This window comes from Cetorhinus maximus, chromosome 6 (genome assembly GCF_964194155.1).
Source record: "Cetorhinus maximus chromosome 6, sCetMax3.hap1.1, whole genome shotgun sequence".
Lineage (NCBI taxonomy): Eukaryota > Metazoa > Chordata > Chondrichthyes > Lamniformes > Cetorhinidae > Cetorhinus > Cetorhinus maximus.
In genome coordinates, this window is record NC_135884.1 from 34,923,697 (window position 1) to 34,946,535 (window position 22,839).

General features: G+C 44.5%; 1 protein-coding gene across 2 annotated transcripts in view; it reads left to right on the top strand.

Moving 5' to 3' along the window:
* Nucleotides 1-12,680: 12,680 nt before the first annotated feature.
* Nucleotides 12,681-22,839, top strand: part of abhd6a (abhydrolase domain containing 6, acylglycerol lipase a) — a 100,671-nt gene continuing 90,512 nt past the window's right edge. The window contains exon 1 of one of the 2 annotated variants that reach the window (XM_078543600.1): nucleotides 12,681-12,906. The gene's annotated coding sequence lies outside the window, so the exon portion shown is untranslated. Of the gene's footprint in view, nucleotides 12,907-12,968; nucleotides 13,103-22,839 lie in introns of those variants that run through there. The other variant, XM_078543601.1, reaches the window with a different exon arrangement.

Sequence of the window (22,839 nt, forward strand, 5' to 3'; positions counted from 1 at the left end):
TGCTGTCAGCCCTGCTGCGTTTTTCCAGCAATTGCTGCTTTTATATTAAATGAGAAGGGAAGACCAAGTTTGTGCATTGCCTGCCTCAATGGCAGGCCGCAATGCCAAAAATGTGGCCCACGTGCCCAAAAAATCCTAACAAATTTTTAACTGAAGATGTCAAATACAGAAATGGAATAAAATTTATATATTGGTTGAAATTGAGAAAGGAAGTTTTCTTAGGATAATTCTGTACTTTATTGGTTCTTTAACCCCAAATATTCGGGACCAAATAAAATGACTTTGCAACAAAATAACTTGAAAAACAGTTGCATCATTTTTTTGTGGAAAATCACGTATAATTTTCAGTATCATTTTGGGATTGACTTATTCATGACATTATTATTGACTTCCAGCTTGAAGATAACAAGAAAAAAGAGATTATATATTGTCCGTGCACAAGCCAGATGGTACATGACCTACATTGGTATAACTGGGCAATAATCGAGAGGTTGGGTTGAAGTTGAAAAGTTCAGGTGACTTGTTTGTCACTGATTCCCAAGATTAAGTTATCGCCTGTGCTCCTGTGTCACACTTTCCTGTTGTACTGTGGCTGAACTGCTTTGCAGTGTAAATATATCCTCGGAGAAACTTAGAGAAACATAAGCCCTGTTTTTGAATAATGGCATAACTTTGAAAAGTAAATACAAAACTTGACTTCCCACCACACAGAATAGGTTGTGGTCAAGACAGTGTGATTACTGAAAGTCTCCAGAAATATAAGAAAATTTACATGTAGGTTGAAAATTAGAAAGGAAGCTCTCTTAGGGTAATCTGCACTTTATTGGTTCTTTACTAATTTCCCCATTCAGTCGGGACCAAATAGAGTAGTGAAACTATCTACCAGTTCAACTACGAGAAACGGGATGTTAACTGTGACTTCCTTACACCCATTCACATGTCTCATATTAGCACTGATATTTCAAAGGGGACTTTTGAACAAGCTCCTCACTTGCTGAGTGCTGTAAAGAATATGTTGTCATTAAAAGAACCATTGCTATGAAATATTAATTCATAATATGCTTTCTTTATCCGCAAACAAAATAACTTGAAAAATAGTTGCAACATTTGTTTGTGCCATAATCACACTGTTTTTGTAGTCATTGATTCATCACTTTGTGAATATTGACTTACCCAGCTTTAAGATAACAACAAAGAACAGATTCTACACTTGTCTCAGGAAAAGACAGTTGTCTATGACTTGCAAGGGTGCAATTGAGGCAATAATCAAAGGGTGGGGATGAAGTTGCAAAGTTCAGGTGACTTGTTTGTCAACTGAATCTCAAGGTTAACTTATTGCCAGTGTTCCTGTGTCACACTTTCCTGTTGTATTGTTGCAGCTCCCTGTCATCATCACTTCAGATCTACTATAGCAGTATTGTTCTCCAATTGCCTCTGCTTAGCATATAATTGTTTATCAGATAATCATGCAGGCATTAGCATTGCCTTGGCAATAATAAAAATGCAGGAATTGTCTGCTGGCTGAACTTGATATTTGCTGAGACTGTCTAGCTCCCTAACCCAGATAACGGAAATTGAGTGATCTGAAGACTCATAATAAGTGTCAACATGGCTCTGACTTTTGTGTCAGAAGGTTTTAAATTCAAACCCTATCCTAGAGCTTTAAGCACACAATCTAGGCAAACATGACATTGCAGTACTGAGGAACTGCGTTGCTGGAGGTACTGTATTTCAGTTGAGACACTGAAATTATTTAGGTGTTCATAAATGACCCTATGACACTTTTCAAAGAAGATCAGAGGAGTCCCCCCAATCTCAATGCCTTGGAAATGTGTGTCAGCAGTGACTCCGTTGGTGGCACGGTCGGAAGGTCATGGGTTCAAGTCCTACTTTGGAGGTGTGACCACTAAAACCTATACTAACATTTAAGTACAATACTAAAGAAGTGCTGCATTGTTGGTAGTGCTGTCTTTCAGATGAGATGTTAAACCCAAGCCCTGACTGGTCTATCAGGTGGATGTAAAAGAATCAATAGCAGCATTTCAGAGAAGTGCAGAGGAGTTATTCCTGGTGTCCTAGTCAATATTTATCCCTCAAACAACATCACAAAAACAGATTATTTGGTCATTATTGTTGTAAGGTTGTATGTTGTCCAATGAAGAGGTCTACAGGCTTGTATGGTTGAACAATAAAGTATTAATGACACACAATATACATGCCAACTTCTACTGTTTCCCCAGTCCCACATTAACCCTTACAGTCCTTAGTACCCTAGTACTACACCTCTGCCCAAGTCTTTACCCAAATGTATTTACAATAATATTTACATGCTACCCCCTTCTCCCACCAAGTCTCTGAATTTACAGATTCAGGTCCGGTGGCTTTACGATTCTTCCAGCTCTCGTTCTTTTCAAATTTGGAGGAGTGGTAGTCTCAACTGCTTTGGGCTGACGTTGTTGGTCCGGAGTTGAGATTCTAGTACTTGGTGCGTCAAATACTCAGGTGTCAACATCTGGTTTGCTTCTTGTGCTCCTTAGTGTTGTAATTTTCTTTATTGACAATCTGTCTTCCTTGGTCGGCTTATCCCTCTGGAGGGAAAGTTCGCTCCGTTCATTCGTAGACTGTACTCAGGTTTTATTTTTCATGGGGGTTCGTCATGTTACTCCTGGAAGTTGAAGGTTTAATTTACCTCCCTAATGTTCATATGTTCCTCATCCTTAAACTCAATCTGCAGTTTGGCTTCTAATGCTGCACTCTGTTTCTTCGTGTGCACTTGCGCCCCCCTGAGTTTTGCCTTGGTGAGTTGGTGGTCATTTCTCTCTTACTCCAGGGTCGACTTCATATTGTGCGAGTGAGCTTGAAGCTCCGGCTTCGTTGCTGTAGTTTTTCTTGGTTCTGTGACAGCAACTGTTTTCACACTGATGTTCGGGCTCAACCTTCTGCTGCTGCTCCTTTTCTTCTGTATCTTCTGTCTTAAGTATGTTGCTGCTTATCTGGAGGTTTGCTTGGTCTGACCAAAGAAGAGTATTTTCTGGCGCCTGCAAGGAAACTGGAATAACTGCTTCTGAAAAGAGTGAGGACAATTCTGAACTGAAGTCCTAGTCAAGATCATCAGCACTGGTGGGCCTCTCCAATTCAGTATAAAAACAAAAAACTACTGCGATGCTGGAAATCCAAAACAAAAACAGAATTACCTGGAAAAACTCAGCAGGTCTGGCAGCATCGGCGGAGAAGAAAAGAGTTGACGTTTCGAGTCCTCATGACCCTTCAACAGAACTGAGTAATATTAGGAGAGGGGTGAAATATAAGCTGGTTTAAGGTGGGGGTGTGGGGGGAGAGAAGTTGGGGGTGGGTGGTGGTTGTAGGGACAAGCAAACAGTGATAGGAGCAGATAATCAAAAGATGTCACAGACAAAAGAACAAAGAGGTGTTGAAGGTGGTAATATTATCTAAACGAATGTGCTAATTAAGAATGGATGGCAGGACACTCAAGGTACAGCTCTAGTGGGGGTGGGGTGGAAAGACTGACAGGGCATTGAAGGTATAGATTTAAAAATAATGGAAATAGGTGGGAAAAGAAAAATCTATATAAATTATTGGAAAAAACAAAAGGGAGGGGGAAGAAACGGAAAGGGGGTGGGGATGGAGGAGGGAGTTCAAGATCTAAAGTTGTTGAATTCAATATTCAGCCCGGAAGGCTGTAAAGTGCCTAGTCGGAAGATGAGGTGCTGTTCCTCCAGTTTGCATTGGGCTTCACTGGAACAATGTAGCAAGCCAAGGACAGACATGTGGGCAAGAGAGCAGGGTGGAGTGTTAAAATGGCAAGCGACAGGGAGGTTTGGGTCTTTCTGCAGTCTGTCCCACTAGACCCCCACTAGAGCTGTACCTTGAGTGTCTTGCCATCCATTCTTAATTAGCACATTCGTTTAGATAATATCACCACCTTCAACACCCCTTTGTTCTTTTGTCTGTGACATCTTTTGATTATTTGCTCCTATCACTGCTTGCTTGTCCCTACAACCACCACCCCCCCAACTTCTCTCCCCCCACCTTAAACCAGCTTATATTTCACCCCTCTCCTAATATTACTCAGTTCTGTTGAAGGGTCATGAGGACTCGAAACATCAACTCTTTTCTTCTCCACCGATGCTGCCAGACCTGCTGAGTTTTTCCAGGTAATTCTGTTTTTGTTTCCAATTCAGTATAGTTGACTACAGTGGTTGTTTTGATGTCTTTTCCATTTTGAGGAGGTTGAGAGAAACGCAGGCATCTCTGCTTAGAAGAGAAAAGGGTTGATTGTGGATGGCATACCGAATTTTGATTATTTGCTTGTTGCCATACCGGAGTGGCTCTTGAATCGTGCCTATGACTGGTAGTTGGGTTCCTCCAGGACAATACAGTGGTGTGTCTGTCATCTGTAGCCAGAGGTCTTTTAGCCACAGTTCCTGATCCAACAGATCTGTCACACTGGCTCCTGTGTCTAACTTGAAATTCGTGAGGTGACCATTTACAGATATGTCATCATTCCAAAATGTGAATCTTGAATCCTTAATATCTCCCAAGATACATTGTCGGACTTCTTCACTGTGTGGCTCATCTATCTCATGGACCTGTTTGTGATTCTCTGCACGTCTTGAGGATTTGGACTTATGCATCGTTCCAAAGTGTTCCAAAGTGAAAGCACTGTGCAGTGACTTGTTGGACACTGCTCATGCCTGTGATGTCTTCTGGCGCCACAGCACTGACATGATCTGCTACCACCTTGTGTTTTGTTTGTATATCACTTCCTTGCCCTGCCTTGGAGTCTCCTTGTCCTTTTGTTGCTTTATGAGCTGGACAGTTGGGGTAACTCTGTACCATGGTTTAACCTCACCACACAAAATAGATCAGTTTTGCTGGCAGTCTTCTGATTGGAAAAAGCCACCCAAATTGTCAGGCAAAGTCAGATCTTCTTTATATTGGAGTACAACCAAAAGAGTATCATCGGCTACTCCCACTACTATTCGGTCTCTAGTGAGCTCTGACTTAAGTTTACCTAGTCACAGCCTTCAGCCAATCTGTACAGGTACAAGGGAAGAAAATCAGCGGAGGCACTACTGGAGCACAGAAAGTGCAGGGTGGAGCATAAGAAAGCAATTAGGAGAGCAAAGAGGGGATATGAGAAAGCCCTGGCTGATAAAAGTAGGGAAAATCCCAAGATATTCTATAAGTATATCAATGGGAAGAGGATAACCAGGGAAAGAGTAGGGCCCATTAGGGACCAAGGGGGCAATCTATGGGTGGAGCCAGAGAACATCGCAGGGCAAATTTGGACATAATCTCCCTGAACTTTCGCAGTGCGAGCATAATCAGTTCAAACTGTGAGCATCCATCTTCACCCAAGAGAATGAGGATGAAGGTATTGAACTCGGGGAGAGAGACTGCGAGGTTTTTAAGCAAATTGATATAGGGAGTGACAAGGTATTGGAGGTGTTGGCAGGCTTAAAAGTGGACAAATCTCCAGGTCCAGATGATTTGTCTCCAGACTGCTGAGGGAGGCAAGGGAGGAGATCGCAGGGGCTCTGACCCAAATGTTTAATTTCTCTCTGGCCACGGGGGAGGTGTCAGAGGACTGGAGAACAGCTAATGTGCTTCGGCTATTTAAGTAGGGTTGTAGAGATAAGCCAGGGAACTACAGGCCAGTGAGTCTCACGTCAGTGGTAGGGAAACTATTGGAGAAAATTCTTAAGGAGAGAATCTATCTCCACTTGGAGAGGCAAGGTTTGATCAGGGATAGTCAGCATAACTTTGTCAGAGGGAGGTCATGCCTAACAAATTTGATTGAATTTTTTGAGGAGGTGACCAGGTGTGTAGATGAGGGTAGTGCAGTTGATGTCGTTTATATGGATTTCAGCAAGCCTTTGACAAGGTCCCACATGGGAGACTTATAAAGAAGGCAAATGCACATGGGATACAGGGTAATTTGATAAGGTGGATTCAAAATTGGCTTAGTTGTAGGAGACAGAGGGTGATGACAGAAGGATGCTTTAGTGACTGGAAGCCAGTGTCCAGTGGCGTACCACAGGGATCTGCGCAGGGTCCCCTATTATTTGTCATTTATATAAACGACATAGATGACTATGTGGGGGGTAGGATTAGTAAGTTTGCGGATGACACAAAGATTGGCTGGGTGGTTAACAGTGAGGTTGAGTGTCTTGGGCTACAGGAAGATATAGACGGGATGGTCAAATGGGCAGATAAGTGGCAGATGGAATTTAACCCTGAAAAGTGTGAGGTGATACACTTTGGAAGGAGTAATTTGACTAGGAAGTATTCAATGAACGGCACAACACTAGGAAGTTCTGAGGAACAAAGGGGCCTTGGCATGTGTGTCCATAGATCTCTGAAGGCAGAGGTGCATGTTAGTAGGGTGGTGAAAAAGGCATATGGGACACTTGCCTTTATCAATCAAGGCATATATTACAAAAGTAGGGAGGTCATGTTGGAGTTGTATAGAACCTTGGTAAGGCCACAGCTGGAGTACTGTGTGCAGTTCTGGTTGCCACATTATAGGAAGGATGTGGTTGCACTGGAGGGGGTGAAGAGTAGATTCACCAGGATGTTGCCTGGGATAAAACATTTAAGTTATGAAGAGACTTTGGATGGACTTGTGTTGTTTTCGTTGGAGCAGAGAAGACTGAGGGGCGACCCGATCAAGGTGTACAAGATTATGAGGGGCATGTACAGGGTGGATAGGGAGCAGCTGTTTCCCTTAGTTGAAGGGTCAGTCACAAGGGTACATAAGTTCAAGGTGAGGGGCAGGAGGTTTAGGGGGGATGTGAGGGAAAACTTTTTCTCATGTCACCGGAAACCTTCAAGAGTTAAAGTCTAATAGAGTGAAAAGAAGCATTGTTAGGTTCAATTTGATTATATTAAACAGAAAGCCTTGCACTTTGCTGTTAAGAGCATGAATGATTCTTGTCTTTGACAAAATTCCATCCTCCACATTACCTGATACTGATAGACATCAAAGGGGCATAGACAGGCTGGTGAAATCGACGGACACTGGCAGCTGAAATTTAATGCAGGTAAATGTGAAATTTTGGTGTGTTGCACTCTGAACAACATTGGGCAGCATTAGAACTTGCATGAGGATGAAAGCACAGGGCATAGATTATCTGTAGACAATTTTAAGGAGCAGTTGAGTAATGAAGGAAAGCAGCACCAATAACTCATATTGCCGGCCAGGATGCAAGAAATGCCCTTAATAAAGTAACAGTACTTATATTTCATCAGCAGCAATTCTTCCTACCCTGCACCAATACTAATACCACAGAGTAGTCCTGTAAACAACTAATCCCATGCTCCTATCTTGCACATGCTCCCATTGGTCCCCACCAATTCATAGCTTTCCATTAATGATCAACATAAATTAAAAGGTGACTTGACAGCTGGCAACAAAGAATGGGAAAGACAGGGAAGTGGTATAAACTAATAATATTTGTGATTTAACTAAAGAACAGAAACTTCACAGCATTTTCACATCCATCCTTATGCAACCACAAGACTTTACTCTTCCTATTTCTACCACTCCTACATGGTGTAGACTTGTGACAGTAGAGGTAAGGGCAGCTGCTCACATTCCTGCTCTGACTGCTGAGATGCCTTTATCCAATGACCTCTGGGCTTTGAAGCCCATGTGCACCAAAGACTCTTCCACCTGCTCCAGTGCAGGGCAGACCTGGCCATTTGGACATGAGGCACCATGTAGGGTTACTGATTGGAGAGAGGGCATGCAGGGGGGAAAAAGTTGACAAGTGCAAGTGCTTTGAGTAGAGTTCCCACTTCCATGTCCCCTTTTGTCATTATGCCTATCATGGTCCAACTGCACTTCACTACTACCCCTCTGCTACACAGCACCTGTTTGGAGATCTGTGCAGCCATGTAAGGACAAGGCTAAGGTACCTGTCATTCTATTTAGGCTGCCAGGCATATTGATATCAGAATGTACACTGGTGTGCATGGACTCATTTTATTGTCACATAATTGGCTACTCTAGCCAAACAAGAAGACCTTGTTGCAATTTCCTGTGACATTATCCTACTCATGCTTGAGATAGTCTGCACTATTCTTTCTGAAATCTTTATCAGTGTGCTTGTAAGGTCTGTCAGTATATCACACATTCTCTGCTACTGCTCAATCCTATTCATCGATGATTCCTGGGATATAGAGTTTGTGTCCAGCTGGTTAAAACTTGGAGAGGGCTACATCTTCCATTGTGGCATGCCAATGTTGTCCATGCAACCAGCATCTGCTCTTGCTCAGTTATGAAGTGCGAATCATCAGGTGAAAACCCAAATATGCATTTTTATTCACTCATGGGATGTGGTCATCACTGGCAAGGCCAATATTCAATACTGTTCTTAATTGCCCTTGTGAAGATGGTGTTGAGCCATCACCTTGTACTGCTGTAGTCCATGTGGTGCAGGTTCACCCACAGTGCTTTTAGCAAAGGAATTCCAAGATTTTCACCCACCGACAGTGAAGGTGCAGAGATACAGTTCCAAGTCAGGATGGTGTGTGGCTTGGAGGAGAACTTGGAGATGGTGATGTTCCCATGATCCTCCTGCCCTTGTCCTCCAACATAATAGAGGTCACGTGTTTGTCAAAGAAGCCTTGCCAAATTTCTGGAGTGCATCTTGTGGTGGGTACAAACTGCAGTCATAGTGTGCCAGTGGTGGAGGGAATGTTTGAGGTGGTACATGGGATGCTGATCAAGCAAACTGCTTTGTCCTGGGTGTTGTCAAGCTTCATGAGTGAAGTTTGAGCCGCACTCATCCAGGCAAATGGAAAGTATTCCATCGCACTCCTGACTTGTCCCTTGTAGTGGCGGACATGCCTTGGGGCATTGGGAAAATGAGTTACTCTCCACAGCATTCTCAGCCTCTGACCTGATCTTGTAGCCATAGAATTTGTGGCTGACCCAGTTAAGATTTTGGTCAATGATGACCTCCAGGGTGTTGATGGTGGGTGATTTGATGAGAGTAAAGCTATTAAATGTCATGGGGAGATGATTAGACTCTCTCTGGTTCCAATGAATTGTGAATATCTGAGCTGATGCATGATAAACATAAGTTTTCTGACGGTGCACCCCCCAGAAAGAATCAGCTTCTCTGAAGAATCATCACCTGTGAGGTTTGCGGGCTCCTACTGCAAGTGTGAAGGCCCATTTGGAGATAAAAGATATGAATTAGTACTGGCAAGATGATAATGTTGGAACTTATCATATTTCACTCCCTGCTGAGATTAGGTCAACATGACTGAATGCTGTATGGCATCCAGGTGCATTAGATAGAGGGTGTGTGCCAGTGATGGATAAATTGGGATGTGAGGAACATAGAAATGGAAGAGTGGGCGCATTTGCAATGTAAGTAGGTGTGAGGAGTGATGTGATGACAAAGACTTGACAAGGCAGAGCAAAGGGGAAGGGATGATGCACATGGCAGTATGTTATTGAATGTGGAAGTGTGTTTACCCTTCCTGAACCACTTTGGTCATTAAAGCACTTCCTGCACGGATTCCATGAATGTGAGTACAACGCTTCCACTGCTGGCCTCCTGGGCCATCTCCAGCCACATCTTTTTTGTGGCAGTGGCAAGTTTCTTCCTCCCATTGTTTGAAAGGGTGTGTCTCTCCAACTCCTCACTAGCCTCAGCAAAACATCCGGCGTTAAATTATGGTGCAACATTTAACTGGCTGAATCCATTCTCACAGTTTGTCTTTTTTTGCTCCAACTCTCTAGTCCTCCAGATTCCATCTTTTGATTGATGCTTTAAATACTCTAGTTGAGTTTGTGCCATGCTGGTCCTCATCATACCCACTGCAAAGCAATCTTTGGCAAACCTGGAAGTAAAATGATAATGAGGTAGTTGCGTTAAAATGCTACAGTCAGATGTGTTGAACAGATTTCTGAGTTCTCCGTGTGATATTGGACCTACCGTCTCCCAAATTTTTAATCGGGCTGCACTTAAATATTGAATAACTAGACAGTCACTCCGAGGAAAATATTGACTTGTTTTATGAAATTGAAATTAACACTTCAAAATGCATCAAATAATACTTACTGGAATTTTCTTGAGGAAATGTAATATTATGACGATTAGTTGCTTGGTAATATGGAACTTATGCAATGCTGAAAAGAGGGACATATATTGAAGCTTTTCAGCTTGCACTCAGTTTCCATGGCAACACCTCAACTAGTCAGAACTGACTAGCCAACCAATCAGCACCTTTCCTCATGTAGTATAACTTGTTGCTTCCTTGGAAATTGGTAATCTTCCATCTGTTCTGATGAGTCCAAAATGAAAAGCCTTGACAGCAAGTCTTTCTTTTCAATATTATTACAATTGGTAATTTTGGGGGTTTCTTTCATTTTTTTTAACCTGGATTCCATTTTTGGACTGACTGGGGTAAAATTCAATTTTGACAGAGGCACAGGACAGATGGCAGCAGATCAGCTACCAGCTGTACATCACATCTGCATTTCCATCGGCTTGCAATGAAAAAGAAATCTGATGGGTGGGCACGGTTATATAGGCAGCCCATTTACTACTGCTTGTTTTGTGTCCCAAGCAAAGTTGCATTCCATCCCCTATACCTCAGAATGTTATAGGTGAGTCCTATCTCCCCATATCCAAGAGAACACAAATCACTTATCCACATATATTGTCAGAAAGTGCCTTTAATGGATTTGTGAAGCTACTATGAATTAGTTAGTGCTAGGCTTTCAACATGAACCACAATCTGATTAAATGACCAAACAGGCTTGAGGAGTTGAATGGCCTACTCTTGTGTCTATGCAACATAAGGGGCAGAATTTTTCATCCCGAGAGTTGGGCACGCGCCCGATCTGAACGGGAGTGAAATAGTGCATGATGATGTCGGCCGAGCGTCCCGACGTCGTTGCGCACTCTCGATCTTTCAGTTGGAGGGCGCGCGAGAGGCGGCAGAGTGCCCGCCGACAATTAAGAGGTCTATTAAGGCCTTGAAGCAATTAATTAAGTTGCATTTTTCGCTGCTCACTCAACTGCTCGGTTGGCGGGTGGGAGAATAGGCCAGGTGGCCTTTGCATTTTTCACGGAAACCTCATTCAGCCCATGGATGAGGTTTCAACGGTCACTAAAAACATAAAAAATTAACATGCTTTTTCACATGTCCCTCTTCATGTGATTGATCCACATGTGGGGACATGTTTATATCATTTGTAAAAAGTTTATTTTTGTATTTAAAATTCTTCAGTTTGCTGAGGCAGCTCTGTGCCTTCAGGAAGCTTTCAGTGCATGCTGCCCTGAGCATGTGCACACTTCAGTGCTCACTCTCCTCCTGCCCCCACCCCTGGCAGTGCTGAGGCTCTTAGTGCACTTTTCATGCTGGCTTTCCATTAATTGGACAGCCAGCGTGAAATCGTGGTTGGAGCCCGATTGCAGTCAGTCTTGCGGCCGTTCCCAGGCCCGCCCGCCAAGTCTGCCCAATGTCTGAGGGGAAAATCCTGCCCAAGATGCTATTTCCCTAAACAAGGACTTGCCATCCCAAATCCAATGGCCCCGAATGATGGCAAAATCATCAGCATTCATCATCATAACTGTATAAAACTGACAGCATTTCCAGCACTCGTGTAGTTAAATGTAAAACTCTGGAAGTTGCTGTCAGCAATACGATAGGATGCTCCACAGGGTGCACTGTTGTAGTCTTTGTCGATGTAACCAGCACAGAATCAAATATTTGACATGAACTTCAAATTTTTATAGCTTATGCTCACTGTAAAATGATTGAAAATGTTAAGCCTTGTTCAATGAGGTGTAACTGAGTTTTTTAATGGCATGCTAATAATTACTGATGAACAACTTTTCTGGCCCTGTAAATGTACTTTTTATAAGTGTGGAATGTCATTCCCTCAATTCCATAATTTTTAAAATAGTGAAACTTATTTTAAGGTTTGTTCATGATATTTCAGCTTCTAACTTAATACCATGTGTATGACCAATTTATTTCAGCCTCTGTAAAATGATTAAAAAATGAATTATAATCCATGCTTTTTAACTTTCTGATTTGCTGTCTGTGAGAATTCTTCAATCTGATTGGCTGATTAGACTGATTGATGACATCACTATTGCTGGAAGTCACAAATTCTCCATAGCCCCCTAATTCTTTGTGCCAACTTTCTTTGAATGGTGACCATTGTGCCTTCGTTGCTGGCCACAGCATCCAAGCCATTGGTCTTTCAGAAACCACCTCTGAAAGCAGTGGGCACTCCACGGGGACTTTGTGGGCTAGTTTACTGCTGCCTGGCCCCCAGCAGCAACCAGGTGGATGCAGTGAAAGCGAGGAAGCTGCTGGGCACATTAATGATAGTTTTCAAAATAAGGATTACACGAAGGAAAAAATACTTTCCGGAACTGAAAAATACCACCTATTAAGAATAAGCCGCTCACTCTGGTTAAAGATGTCAGTATAAGGATGTATCAAATTAAAAAATAAAGATAGTTTCAAGGGGTTTGCTATGTGTGTCACTCCAAGCGACGATAATGTCACCCCTAAACCTAGGTTGATTGACGGCTCTGACAATTGAATCGCTACTGGGAAAAAAAATGATTAAAAGGGAAACCAGGCTTTATTGGAACAAACATTGGGCAGAGCCGTGTGGCCAGGAGCGGGCGCGGCTCCTTGTGTGTCCTCGGCTGGAGCACGGTGCAGGCGGCCAGTGCTGTCAAATGAAAACTGCCCGTGATGCAGCATTCGATCCATCGGCAACATTAGTTCTGCCCCGGAAGTGTTTTGAAATTGTTGCAATATATGATCATCAGAAGCATTTTAAACGAGATTCAGGACTCTGGAGCCGGTTTCGCTGCAGTGATCTGACAGAGAGCGGTTAGTGCCTTTTACATTCCTGACTACACCACACAATGGTTACATAACTGGTTACAAAGCACAGTAGTTATTAGCTGCCTTCGCATCACTGACTGCACAGCACAATGATCAGTGCCTTTTGCGTGTTTTGCTCCACCGCACAATTTTAACACGGGGGTGAATTGCATCCACGGGCAAATAGATTGGAGTCTGCAAGGTGTGGGTGCGCCAAGGCGGCTTTGTGCGCCCTGGTTTCAGGAGTTGTGTAACCATGAGGATTCCTGTTGGTCTGCTGCAAACGTGCTTATATTTCCGTGTGTTGACATGATTGTGTCAGGCTCCGGATCACCGCTCCTTGTTGCTGGGGGTTGTGTACTGCCGTTTGATCTGCCGGCTAGCAGCACCTGTTCCCGGTCCATGGGGCTTATCATTTGTGCAGGGTTGTCGAATTATTTCAGAGGGACAAGGTTGCCAATAGAATGCAACAGAGTGCCAAATGGATAAAGGAGTTTGCACAGTTCCGACCCGATCTAGAAATATTGTTTGTGTCGAAGTTCACATTGTGCAAGTCCCATCCCTGTTCCTGCTGATTGTATCAGTGAGGTTGCGGGTCATGTCTGTTGGATGAATGTCTGCAACGTTAGTAACATTGGTCGGCATCGTATCCGAGCAATTGAGAATGTTGGGCTTTATAGGAATTTGTAAGGAAAGTCTGCAGTCATGCTGCAGCTCCGGGTGTCAGACTTGGAGTTTTTCCTGTGTCCAGTTTGGCTATGGCTGCAGCTCCCACTTTCCGCTTTTTAACTTTTGTTTTACTTTTGTTTTTCTTTACTCCTCTAGACTTATCTCTCCTGTCGCCTTTTTGGTGACGTAATTACTAGGGTAGATAAAGGGGAGCCATTGGCTGAACTGTACTTGGGCTTCCTTAAGACAACCGATTAGTTGTGACACTAAAAGGTTAATATGCATGATAAGTGCTCATGGAGTTGGAGGGTAATCTATTAGTGTATGGATGGAGGACAATTCCTTTGGACAATACTAGCAATGCCAAGAGGGAGGCCCTGATTCTTGGTTAGCTCAGGGTCTCCATACTATTTGCCCAGGCCTGTGCCCTGGAGAGGGTACTCCAGTTTCGTTGTTTACATTGGCACAACATGGGAAGAAACAGTTAGTGGTTATAAACTCTCACTCGATTGGTGTCAAGCACGAGTGCCGGAGTTACTTATGATGGTAGGCGAGATCATCGCGTGTCATTGGATGGCTACCGCCTGTCTCAATCTGAGCAGCCCTAGTCAGCTAGGTGCTGTCCTGCCACGGCCTCTTGTTTCAATGGGTGCTTGGAGCTTAGAGAGTATCTCTTGACAGGTGCGTTGCTAATCTAAGCACCAGCCAAGACCAAAACAACTAAGAGGACAACAGTCTTTCACATCACAAGCTGGAACGTAAGGACCATGAGACCAGGCCTCACTGGTGACCTCCTGTAGCTTGATGACACATGTGAGATAGCTGTGATCAAAGAACTCAATATGGACATTGCTGCACTGCAAAAAAGCTAGGATTACTTAAAATGGATCCCTTAAAGAGAAACATTACACATTCTCTTGGGGAAAACTCAAGAGGCAACATGTGAGCATGGAATGTGTTTTGCAGTAAAATAAAATTCAATTCGTGATGATTGAGCCACCCCGCAGAAGGCTCAGAGAGATTTCTTGCTCTTCACTTGTCAACAAGCACTACTCAAGTGTATCTATGCCTTGACACTCACCTCCACTCCATATGTCAAGAATCAATTCTATGAGACACTTGACAATGCCATCAGTAGAATTTCATGCACCGAGGGGTTATACCTTCTAGGTACTTCAACACAAGGGCAGGTGTTATGGATTTGATTTTCCAGTCAGGTTTCTCATTAGAAACATCAAACTTTATTTACAGGCTGCAGCAGCAGTTACATGCTTCCATCAAGCTCCACGACTAGAAAAAGGACTTCCACTCTAAGGTTCCCAGCACTTAACAGCTGATTTGTTCACACAGCCATGTGATACCATACAACACAATAAGTCTTAAAGTTACAGTCACTACATTCCTTAAACTACAATTCCTACAGTGGGTACTGACTACACAGCTTGGCCAACATAGGGCACTAGGGAATCAGTAAGATGAACAAAAAAGGTTGCTGGAGCTATGATGTTACCATGGACTCTGTGGCAAACAGCTACTCCCAAACCAAGCTATGTCACAAGGTGTCCTGAAAATATCTGAGATTGCACCACTGGCATAGCTAGATCTCATCACCAGACGTAACACCCTCAGTGTCCTCATCACCTGTAGCCATCACAGTGCTGACTGTGACACTGATCACTCCCTGGTATGTAGCAAAGTCAAGCTTCAGCCAAGGAAACTATAACACTCAAAGAAGAAACGTCATCCTATGACCAGCACTTGCCATACCACTGACCCAGAAAGGACCCTGGAGTTCCTCAACATCCTCGATCAGGCTCCTTTTGACAACAACATCCAAAGCCAGAGTGCGGTGTCAAAGTGGGATCATCTGCATAACACCATCTATAACTCTGCCCTCACTGCATCTGGGAAATGGTGAAATAAAAGCAAAACACTGTGGATGCTGAAATAAAAACAGAAAGTGCTGGAAAAACTCAGTAGGTCTAGCAGCATCTGTGGAGAGAGAAGCTGAGTTAACTTGGAGTTCTGGATGGAAATTTCCATGCCTACTGGTGTTGGGCATGCCCAGTGGTGTGAGCGGACATGCCCAGTGGTGTGAGCGGACAATGTGGCAAGGCGGCCAAAAATCAGTTTCAGGGTGTTGTGAAACCAGTTTGCAATCGTCTGCTAGGCCCGTTGATGGGGGGCTGCGTTCCCTGCCATTGAGCGTCGGGAGCCTCATTATAATACGTCAGCACATCAAAATAAGACCAGCCCGCCAGAATCATCCCCCCCCGCCCCACGCTGGATCTTCTGCCCACGGGCAAGCCGTGTTTCACAACAGCATATGTAAGGCGTGCAGTTGCCGGGCTGCACTTCGAGAGGAACTTGGAGGTGAGTGCACAGTGACATGTGCAGCGCCCGCATGGGGCGCCTGTTGGACTTCAAAGTTGAGGTGCGTTGGGGAGGGGGAGGTTGAAGGTAGTGCATAAGCACGTGTGGAGTGGGAGGTAGGGAAGCGGCCATGCATTAAGGACACCTTGTATAAAAAGTGACCATTCCTCTGCAGCTGAGACAGTTCAGAAACAGCCACATTGACATGTGTGAGTCGGGCCTCTAGCTTATCTACCCACTCAAGCAACACAGAGGCGTGAAAGTGCCAAGTGCTCCAGAGCTTTTCACCCTCGGGCACAGACTGCAAAGTAATGAGCATTTTAGTGGACTGCATAACAGTTGGACAACTGGTCATGTTGTACAATCTCCTTGCTGAAGCTGGCTGTGGAGCAGTCACTGGTGGAGGTGTTCACGGCCCCTTGCAATATCAACATCTCGGTTTGGACCAGTCCCCATGACTCAGGCTAACAGTGCAGCCTTGCATTGTGGGTTAGGAGAATGCCTGTGCCTGAGCTGAGAGCACAGCATGCAGTGCAATGGGCAAGGCTGCCTCCAATCGGTCAGGCGGAGTGGGGCGGAGGTGGGTGGGGTTTCGGACAGCCATGCAACACACTTAACTCTGGCCATCCAAGCTGGGATGCATTAAAGGGCCTTCAGACATAACCAAGAGATGTTCTTGGTACACCCAAGCTAACCCATACATCTCTCTTTCATCCTGCAGGAGGAATACATCAGGAGCATGGAGCCTGGTGACCTAGCTGCATGCCTCAGGGTTTATAGAGAGAGGAGACGGAGAAGAGAGCGACAGAGGCGGCTGGCAGCACAGAGGGAGGAGCAGCATCCTCAGGAAGAAGGGGCGGCTGGGGCTCCCGCACCCACTGAAGAGCCACAGTGAGCCATCACTGGGTCTAGCTGGGCACCAAACAGAGTCTAGAGAAGCTGCCTTTCATTCCTGCAGATGACCAACCACCGGTTTCGACGAAGACTGCGCATGTCTAGGGAACTGGTTGGTCACATCTGCAGAATTGGCACCACGGGTAGATGGAGGACACCCACTGCCAGTGGCTGTGAAAGTGACCGTGGTGCTCAATCTTTATGCCAGTGGCTCTTTTCAGGGCTCCACAGGTGACCTCTGTTGAATATCACAAGCCTCCATCCACAAATGCACCCATGAGGTCACGGATGCCATCTTTGCGAGGGCACACATCTGTGCATTTTGCTCGGGACCAGGACAGCCAGGATGCAAGAGTAATTGGATTTGCCCAGATCTCGGGTTTCCCATTAGATGTAGGGTGCAATTGATTGCACTTATGGTACTCAGATTCCTTGTTGTGGTGGAGGTCAACTATGTCAACCGCAAGGGATTCCATTTGCTGAATGTGCAGCTCATATGCAACCACACAAATACATCCTGCAGGTCTGCGCACGGTTTCCAGAGAGCGTCCACGACTCCTACATTCTCAGTCAGTCACAGGTCCCTGACCTCTTCCAGGGTCCACAGAGGCTGCAGGGATGGCTCCTAGGGTACAAGGGCTACCAGCAGATGACACCTGTGCAGTGGCCTCAGACTGCAGCAGAGCAAAGATATAATGAAACTCATGCTGTAACTTGCAACTTGATGGAGCAAACCATTGGGATGCTGCAAATGAGGTTCTGGTCTGGTCTGGTGGAGCCCTGCAATATAATCCACAGAGGGTGTCACGAATCGTTGTCACCTGCTGCACGCTTCACAACCTGGCACTACAACAGGGAGAGGACCTGGCTGAGGAGGAGATGCAGGAGCTGATGTCTCCTCTGATGAGGAGGATGTTGACAGTGATGAGGGTGAGGAGGACCTCGAAGGCGACGATGACGGTGATGAGACCCTCGCACTGGCCAGATGAGGCAGGTGCACTCGGGAGGCCCGCATGGCTGCCAGGTTTGTGGAGGATGATGACAACATGCAGTGAGGAGACACCATGGATCCTCACATTGTATCCATGAATGTTTGACTCCAGTCTGGCTTATGGCAGCACACAAACCCTCTGATAACCCTCTGTGATAACCCTGTCATTAAGGCACAGTGGAGGCGCTAATAGTCGCTTGATAAAAAAAATGTATTTGTTCATGGGATGTGGGCGTCGCTGGTTAGGCCAGCATTTATTGCCCATCCCTAATTGCCCTTGTTCAGAGGGCATTTAAGAGTCAACCACATTGCTTTGCATCTGGAATCAGACCAGGTAAACACAGCAGATTTCCTTCCTTAAAGGATATTAGTGAACCAGATTGGTTTTTAAAACAACAATCGGCAAATGGTTTCATGGTCATCATCAGACTTTTAATTCCAGATTTTTATTGGATTCAAATTTCACCGTCTGCCAATTCAAACCCGGATCCCCAGAGCATTACCCTGGGTCTCTGGAATACAAGTCCAGTGACAATACCACTACGCCACTGCCTCCCCAGTGCACAGCAGGTGGATGATGATGATGACATGCAGTGAGGACGCTCCACAGATCTTCACACAGCCTCTGAGAATGTCTGACTTCTATCCGGCCAAGGGCAGCTCGTTTGCGCTCTGTGATCATAGAGACGCAGCCATGAAACTTTAAAAGCACCTGATCCTTTGTTCACCTTCAGCACCTCACCACTTCAGGAGCACAGTGTCACTGGTCACATATGCTAGTGTAATGGGGGCCAGCCCCAACTTAAAGGTGCTGAGAGCACACAGAGATTGATGGAACTCTGATGCCTGCCCATAACATTCTGGCAGCAATGACAAGCACCATTGAGGTGCAGACATCAGTGATGTGTCCAGGGAGTGTGAGGCTGGACCATCACTTTTTGGTCTGAAGGCTGCACAAAGCACAGGGAAGAGGCCCTGGACTGAGACATATGCCTTTATCTTGTACAGAAAGGTTTCATATCTGAGTGACACAAACACTGCTCATCAGAACAAGGAGCCATAGGCAGGGAGACACTCTTGGGAGTTTATTTGTAATAGTGAACATTATGTAGGTGATTAACACTCATGCCCAGGCGGTGCAACTACATCTGCTTAACGGGGTGTTTTATTGACCCCTTTAACCACATTTTGGTTTAATGTTTGTAAGTTTCCTTTAAAGTTTTTCCTTGATTTTACAGCTGACCTGACTTAGGGGCTGTGCTTGATTTCTCCCTTGTTTTTTGTTAATTTAGTTTATTGTTTTGACTCAAAAGAGTTACACCTGCTTAACGGGGTGTTTTATCGACCCCTTTAACCACATTTTGGTTTAATGTTTGTAAGTTTCCTTTAAAGTTTTTCCTTGATTTTACAGCTGACCTGACTTAGGGGCTGTGCTTGATTTCTCCCTTGTTTTTTGTTAATTTAGTTTATTGTTTTGACTGTACAAGAGTTACATCTGCTTAATGGGGTGTTTTATCGACCCCTTTAACCACATTTTGGTTTAATGTTTGTAAGTTTCCTTTAAACTTTGCCCTTGGTTTTACAGCTGACCTGACTTAGGGGCTGTGCTTGCTTTATCCCTTATTTTGTTGATTTAGTTTAATTGGTTGACTCAAAAGAGTTACATCTGCTTAACTTTCCTAACCCTGCCACTACATCTTGGTGCTCCCTGGGTGTCCACCGTGGAGGTGGAGGCTGTAAGGAGTTCTTAGTGAGCCGGTTCACCCTTACTGTTAGTTCTTGACTTCAGGAATTTATAAAGGACAAACTTACATAGACACAGGGTTTTAGACTCAGTCATAAAACTTGTTTATTAACAAACCACCCCCAAGGTCCTAATACAAGAGCTCTAAACTAGCATAACGACACCGCACAACATACAAAACCACGACTTGTTAATAAAAAACCTCCACTGAAAAGAAAAACCCTCAGGCCAGAGCCGATTGGAAGCTGTTCAACTTGGTAAGATTGCACGCCAAGACTGAAGTGTGTAATGTCCTATCCCATACTGGAGTTCATTTGCAATAGCTTGTAGATTGGTTCCCCCGGGCCTGGGAGGAGTTTGGACATCAGCGTCTGGAAAACCAAAGTTATGGGCCAGGACGTAGAGACTCCACCTTCCATCTTCATTGACAGCATCACATACCTTGAATCAACAATTACCAGCAACCTGTCCCTTGATGCTGAAATCAGCGCCAGGATTGCCATGGCCGCAGCTGCCATGTCAAAGTTGAGAAGTCGAGTGTGGCCAACAGCAAACTAATCAAAAGTACAAAGCTGTGTGTGTTGTGGATGCCCCATCGTTGTATTCAAGGCTGGGATGTTTCTCATCTACATGCTGACCCTCTGCAATATCATTCAAAAACACATCAGGTTCCACAATGTACACTGATAACACCCAGCTCAATTTCATTGCTGCCTCTCTCAATCCCTCCACTGTCTCTAGATTGTCAAACTGTTTGTCCAACATCCAGTAAGGGCTGAGCAGAAATTTGTTCCAACTAAATATTGGGAAAGCCAAAGCCATTGTCTTCACTCCTCACCACAAGCCCCTTTCCCAAGCTACTGACTCTATCCATCTCTATGGCAACTGTCTGAGGCTAAACCGGATTGTTTGCAACCTAGTGTCATAGTTGACCCGGATTTGAGCTTCAAAAACATATCAAAACTGCCGACTTCCACTTCCATTACATTATCCCACTCCATCCCTACCTCAGTTCATCTACTGCTGAAACACTCATCCATTCCTTTGTTACCTCTAGATGTGACCAGTGCAATCCACTCTTGGCTGGACTCCCATCTTCCATCCTGAGCTCATCCAAAACTCCACTGCCTGCACCCTAACTTGCATCAAGTCTCGTTCACCTCTGCTCGCTGACCTATATTGTCTGCTGGTTGATCAACACCTCAATTTTAAAATTCTCATTCTTGTTTTCGGATCCCTCCATGACCAAGCCCCTGCCCATTTCTATAATTTCCTCCGTCCTTACAACACTGCAAAGTATCTGTGCTCCTCCAATTCTGTCCTCTTGCCTATCTCCAAGTTTAATTACTCCACTATTGGCAGACATGCCATTAGCTGTTGAGGCCCTCCCTGGAAATCCCTCCCTTTTGCCCTCGCCTCTTTACCTCTCTTTCCTCCTTTAAGATGCTCCTTAAAACCTACCTCTTTGACCAAGTCTGCCCCAATACCTCCTTATATGTTTCAGTGTTAGATTTTATTTGATATATGTTTCTTTGCAGTGCTTTTGGATCTTTTTAACAACGTTATAGACATTACATGAATGCAAAAGTGTTGCCGTTCTGCTGGTTTCAGTACTTTGTCAGTGCTTTGTCATGTTGCAGATTGAACTCAGTTTAACTGCGCTAAGCTGTAACAATCTGAGCTTTGGCAATATGTGCTTAGTTACACACTGTATTTTTCTATCTTTAACTTTTAACAATTAAATGGTAGTAGAACAAGGTCTACAATTAAAATAACTCAGTAAGAAGTTTTAGAAGTTCCCACCAGAACCTAGGGGGGGCAGGTGTTGTGTTGCAGCTTGTTCTGCAGCTGGAGTGAATTAACTCCAATATGAGATAACTTCTTGGAGAGGATGTCACACCTGGCTTCAGTGGGCTAGGGAGTCAGATTGTCATTATGCTGCCGCTCATCATCTTGATGCACACCTAAAATCAATTGCATTTACCCAAACTTGGCTCTAACTGCCCCCTAAACCATCTTCCTTGAATCTTGATATTTTTCTACCTCTTCAATTTCCGTGAAATAATTTTTTTTGGGCTCTATGGGAACAAAAGGTTATGCATTAAATTAGAGGGATAGAGAGATACAATCACTTTACAAAGCAAAAATCACTTGTTTGGATCTTATCCAGTGCACTAGACTAAAGGAAAAACTGAAATATTGTTCATTTCAAAAAATGTGTTAAAAGATTTAGTAGATGTAGATCAAGATTCACTTGTTTCCTACCATTAGCCTTTGAAGCAAATTTCATTTTATTATGAGGACCAAGCAGCCAAAAGATGAACACTTAGATTTTCTCTAGTTTCATGAGATCAGGAATGTTGTTACGTTCATTCAGTTACAAGGTGGTTGAAATGGGTCTAGGCTGGAATTTATTTTTGTTTTCTTTTTAAATTCATTCACAGGATGTGGGCTTTGCTGGCTGGGCCAGCATTTATTCCCTAGTTGCCCTCGAGTAGGTGGTGGTGAGCTGCCTTTTTGAATTGCTGCAGTCCATGTGGTGTAGGTACACCCACAGTGCTGTTAGGAAGCAAGTTCCAGGATTTTGACCCAGCAGTGAAGGAACGGCGATATATTTCCAAGTCAGGATAGTGTGTTACCTGGGAGGGGAACTTCCAGGTGGTGATGTTCCGTGTATCTGCTGCCCTTGTCCTTCTAAAATGGTAGTGGTTGTGGGTTTGAAAGGTGCTGTCTAAGGATCCTTGGTGAATTCCTGCAGTGCATCTTGTATATGGTTCACACTGCTGCTGCTGTGCGTTGGGTGGTGGGGTGAATGTGATGCCAATCAAGCTTTGTCCTGGACGGTGTCAAGCTTCTTGAGTGTTGTTGGAGCTGCATTCATCCAGGCAAATGGAGAGTATTCCATCACAATCCTGACTTGTGCCTTGTAGTTGGTGTACAAGCTTTGGGTGTGGGGAGGTGGTGAGTTACTCGTCGTAGAATTCCTAGCCTCTGACCCACTCTTGTAGCCACAGTATTTATATGGCTAGTTCAGTTCAGTTTCTGCTCTATGGGAACCCACAGGATGTTGATAAAGTGGGGGATTCAGGGATGGTAATGCCATTGAACATCAAGGAACGATGGTTAGATTATCTCTTGTTGGAGATGGTCATTGCCTGGCACTTGTGTGGCATGAATGTTACTTGCCAATTGTCAGCCCAAGCCTGGATATCATCCAGGTCTTGCTACATTTGGACATGGACTGCTTCTGTATCTCAGTCGTCGCAAA